We start from the raw sequence: 5,300 nt of genomic DNA on the forward strand, positions 1-5,300 counted from the left end.
TTCACCAGAGTTCAACTCCCATTAGAGGAAAAAAAAAACTTAGATGACTTTTCTTCTAAGTTTTGGCGAGCAAAGTTATCCGGTACTTGTGCTCAGAAGCGGATCCATGATTCAATCTTTATTTTGTTTACATTTCTTGAGTCGAGGGTCTATCAGAAACAACCTCTCTACCTTCACAGGGTAGGGTACGGTATGCGTACACACTACCCTTCCCAGACTCCATTTTGTAAGATTATCCTGGGTTTTCTAGCTGTTGTTGTAATCTTTATTTTGTTACCATTGAACTCATTGCACTTTTAGAGTATAATTATCGATTCAAAATTTATTAAATTTTAGTGATTTTCCACCTTCTTACTCGGTATAAAAAATGCATATGTTGAGGTTCAACATGTACCCTAACTACATATGCTTCTGCTTGTAATGGTGGAAAGTAGTAGGTAATCAATAAACTAGTTGAGATTAGGGGTGCTTATCGGGCGGATAAGGCGGATAATTACACTTAAATAAATGTAGTAATCCGCTAGCCATCTAATAAGACAACGAACATATTGATATCGGATTAACGATTATCGGACGGTTTATCGTTTAAACAAAATTGAATTTTTTGAACAATCAATACCAAATGGCCAAATGCATAGTTGAAACTGTCTGTTTATCATTGTTATCCACAAAACAATTAGAAAAACCCACTTACAGACAAACTTCAAACTCTAATTGTAAGTGAAGTAATGAAACAAACCCAACTTAAGTAAAATGGCCCGGAGAGGAATTCAATTCATGTCCACTCATAATTCATGAGAAGCCAGAGACGACTACTATTAGCTACAAAAAGTTCTATCAATCTATGTACAACTGCTTATGCAATAATGTAGCAACAAGTTTATATACATAGGGTAAAAGTGTAAATATAAAAATTGTTAACGGGTTAACGGTTTACCCAATAAGATAATTGAGTAATCCACTCCCAAACCGTTAAGCCGTTAATTATAAAATCTTAATCCGTTCATCTACTCCGATAATCCGATACCAATAAGCCTAATCGGTTCGTTTAACGATTTCGTTCTCTTTTGAATAACTTTAGTCGAGATGCAGGCAAGCTAATCCGAACATCATCGTCGTCAAATATTGTGCTATAATATAAAATAAAATGCTTTTATTCTGTTTTTAAGGTAACAAACAGAATCTTACTGCTTACAATTATAACCAATGGCTGAAGAAGACACATCTAGATTTGCCCTTTTTTTCAAATTCTGAAATGATTCTTGACTTTTCGAGCCCCTGAAGGTTATATATCAAAAGATGTGGTCTGGTCAGCCATTGAGTTTATGCCTTTTCAAATATGCCCCATTGTACTTCTAGTTAAACTGAATTTAAAAAGATTATTTTACGAAATTAATCGAAATGTACGTAAATTCAAATACCATAATTATCAAATAAAAAAAATTATGTGCTAAAATAATAGGCAAAATATTATGTCAGTTTTAATGTGTGAAGATTGTTTTCATTTAATATAAAAACCATGGTGTTCACCATATTTCTTTCTCTACTTATGATTATAAACATTTTATTTATTTATTTATTATAGAAAGTGTGACTTAAATTTATTTTGATGTGACAAGTATATATGTAAAACTCCATTAATTTAATGGTACTTGGACAAGAGCTAAGATTTTACCAAAACCTAGAAACAATAGTCCTTTGGCCCTTTCTAAGCATTTCTTTAATATTATATTTTAAATTTTGCTGCTACCAAGAGTTGTTGTGCGATGAATATGATCTTTCATTCTTAATTAAAATTTTTGATTTCAAACTCTGAAATTGAATATGCTAGGTAAATCTGGATTAATTGGGGATCCCTTGCTCTTCAGGGGTGCCCTCAGTGTCGAAGAACATGTACTAGGGTGTATGTGCGACTCATTTACATCATGAGCTGGCACAAAAACACTAAAACGACTTTTACAGTATCAATGATTAGTACCGGTGAATGGGATAAAATGGAAGAAGAAACTTCATTCATTATCTATATATATGTTTTTTAAAATTCTATCATATCCCTCTATTGTGTCTGAAGAAAGGGAGCCTTGGCGTAACTGGTAAAGTTGTTGCGATGTGACCAGGAGGTCACGGGTTCGAGCCATGGGAATAGCCTCTTGCAGAAATACAGAGTAAGGTTGCGTATAATAGATCTTTGTGGTTCGGCCCTTCCCCAAACCTCACGCGTAACGGGAGTTTAGTGCACCCGACGGCCCTGCCCTCTATTGTGTGTGAAGTTTATGGTTTCCGTTAGTATAAATATTATCATCTGAATTTACGATGATAAGAAATTCTCCATTAGTAACAAATGGTTATCCATTAAACGGAGGAATGGAGAAATCAAACACCGAATAGAAAACCACAAAAAAAAAAAATCCAAAATATTCTAATTCTGCCTGAGCTAAGAGCAGGGATCGAACAGGGGTTCGATGGTGTTAGGAGCCATGACTCAGCTGTGAAGAAAATTGGTAACAAAAAAAGAGACGCCGTTGCCGGGGATCGAACCCGGGTCACCCGCGTGACAGGTGGGAATACTCACCACTATACTACAACGACTTTGTTGTTAATCTCGTTGGTTTTTATAAATATATTTTATATAAATAATATAATATATGTCGACTCTGAAATTACATTAAACTAGAATATTACTAGTTCCACAACCATAAATAACTAAGAATTCAAAAAGAGTGACTACGAAAAACTTGTCATTTATCTTCAACAAGGTGATGACTAGCTAATATATAGCCAATGGCGGAACTAAGCAGAGTGTAGGGGGTTCAATATATCGAAATCCAATCGTCGAAAAATTACACTATGTAAATAGAGTAAAAATATTTTTTTTTTAGTTATATGTGAGCTGTTGAATTCCCTTTTGACATGAAGAAAAATTCAAGTATTAATATCAGTTAGCTAATCATCGTGTAGCAAAAGCAGTGGCAAATCTAAAATATAACCTACATGTTCATGGGAATTCAGTAGCTTTGTCAGATTAATCGAGCGCGCTCTCTCTCTATCTTTCTCTCTCTCTATATATAATTTTTTAATCGAGCTCCATATATATACGCACTTTTCTACTTTTGTGCTTGGACTAATTCGATCATGACTTGGACTCGGGCCATCTCCGCACCTGGGTTCGCCACAAGCAAGAACATGGGCAGATGTAGCTTGATCGTAATGGTTCATCTAATTGAGGGCATTGCATATGCTATTATATTACTTTTAAAATTCTCTTTTCCCTCTCAAATTAACTTATTTATTAAAAGTAGGGTATACATAAGTCGGGTTGGTTCAAATTTTTTAATTATCAAACCAAATCAATAGTGTCGGGTTTTTAAATCTACTAGTCTTAGGGTACGCGCTTTGCGCGTGTACCTATATCAATGAGTATATAACTTTGACAAATTACATTTATATTATTAATTAATATATTTAAATTACAAACTACAAGTTCAAACAAAGTTAAATTCCTGAAAATGATGAATGCTGATTAGCTAGTTCAATAAAAAAAGAAATCATGTCGCACTAAAGTTCTTTGATGCCATATTATGATTTGTAAAAGCTTTGTGACAAAATCTTGTGAAACTTGTTTATTTCCATGATCAAATACTGGAAAAAAAAAAGCTAACACAAAAAAAAACTTTTATTACTTATGAATTTGACTGTAATATCCCTAATTTTAGACAAGGATATATTGGTCATTAGCAACTAATTTTGTTTTTTAAAAAAAAAGAATGAACCAAAAGGGCCCAAGCCCACTAGATGAAAATCTGGCCAATAGGAAAAGAAAGTAAGGGATTAAGGGAAGGGGCGGAAGGCTCACAGGGGTGGGCATATATCGGGTAAAATCGATCACCCGAATCGTTAATTCTTTATTGGGTTATCGGAATTGGGTTATTGGGTTAACGGTTCGGTAACGGGTTAAATTTTTTTTTATTGGGTTATCGGTTCGGGCTCGGTTTGCATTTTTGTTATTGGGTAAAAACCGATAACCCAATAAGAATGATATAATTTACTAATTTACCCTTAAGTATATACTAGGGATATTTATTTTCCTAATTCCCTCTTCACTCTTCAGTCTTCAGTCATTTGTCTCTCAGTTCTCATTCTTATTTCCGTCGCAGCCCCCAAGAGTCAAGACGCAAGACTCACCACCAGTTCTCCGCCAGACATCAGTAGATACTGCACAGAAGTGGGAGCGTGCTTTTGTTAAGAAACAACAAAAGTTGGCAGTTTACACGTTCTGGCAGTTTGATTTCTTTGTTTTATATATTGCAATTTTTTTTAGTTGTTTTATGTTATCGGGTAAACAGATAACCGAACCGATAACGATATATAACCGATTAACCGATAACCGATAACCGATAACCAATATCTTATCGGTTTGGTTATCGGGTTATGATATTTGTAAACCGATAACCGATAGGCAAAATCGATAATGTTCAAAACCGAACCGAACCGATGCCCACCACTAGGCAACAATGCTTTAAGGGAAAAGAGAAGCTTTTATCAGTAAATTTCAAGAAGGAAGAAGGAAGAAAGATTATCAAGCTTCATTATTGATTCCTACATAAAAAGGTCAATTTTCCCTTTCTTTGATTCTTCTTCAGTTCCTAGGATTTCTTTAAATCCCGATTTATATGTTCATGGGATTCTATCGTGTATTGAAAATTTAAGTATCAAACAAAAAAAAAAGATATTATAGACAATATACTATTTAAGTTTTAACTTATACACATGAGTAAAGAAATTGAATAGTACATGGAACTAAACTACATAAATGCCTTCTTCTTTTTTTAAAAGAAGATTTTGGACTAATTTAAATTACTCATAGCATGGGTAAATATGATTCAGCGAATTAAAAGTCAAATATGAAACCTTAAAGGTTGGGTATTCTAAATTAACTAAGAATTAGCCTAAACAAGGAAATTAACACGAGTTCAATGTTGACGTGATTATAGATTGATTGAAGAAAAGTCGTACAGATCGCTCGAGGTGACGAATTTGGTATTTCGACACAAGTACTGTGAGTAGTAATCTTACCGCAATTTGTGTTTTCATAACCTGCATGGTTTATATATGATTTTGAAAATAAATGTATTGCCGATGCTTTGAAATTGCATGTCGGACAAGTCCTTTACTTGATATGATACCGAACAGTTTACTTGAGATGTTTACCGATTAATCTAAATGTTTTCACCGTTACTAGATATGTTTTACCATTACTTGAGATGTTACGATTATTTGAATTATTCTCACTATTACTAGAC

At 33.8% G+C, this 5,300-nt stretch overlaps 1 non-coding gene across 1 annotated transcript; it reads right to left on the reverse strand.

Moving 5' to 3' along the window:
• Nucleotides 1-2,517: 2,517 nt before the first annotated feature.
• TRNAD-GUC (transfer RNA aspartic acid (anticodon GUC)) lies at nucleotides 2,518-2,589 on the reverse strand. The gene has a single exon. It is a non-coding gene; the product is annotated as a tRNA-Asp (tRNA).
• Between the last annotated feature and the right edge of the window lie 2,711 nt (nucleotides 2,590-5,300).

Source organism: Nicotiana tabacum, chromosome 20 (assembly GCF_000715075.1).
Source record: "Nicotiana tabacum cultivar K326 chromosome 20, ASM71507v2, whole genome shotgun sequence".
In the NCBI taxonomy this organism is placed as follows: Eukaryota; Viridiplantae; Streptophyta; class Magnoliopsida; order Solanales; family Solanaceae; genus Nicotiana; species Nicotiana tabacum.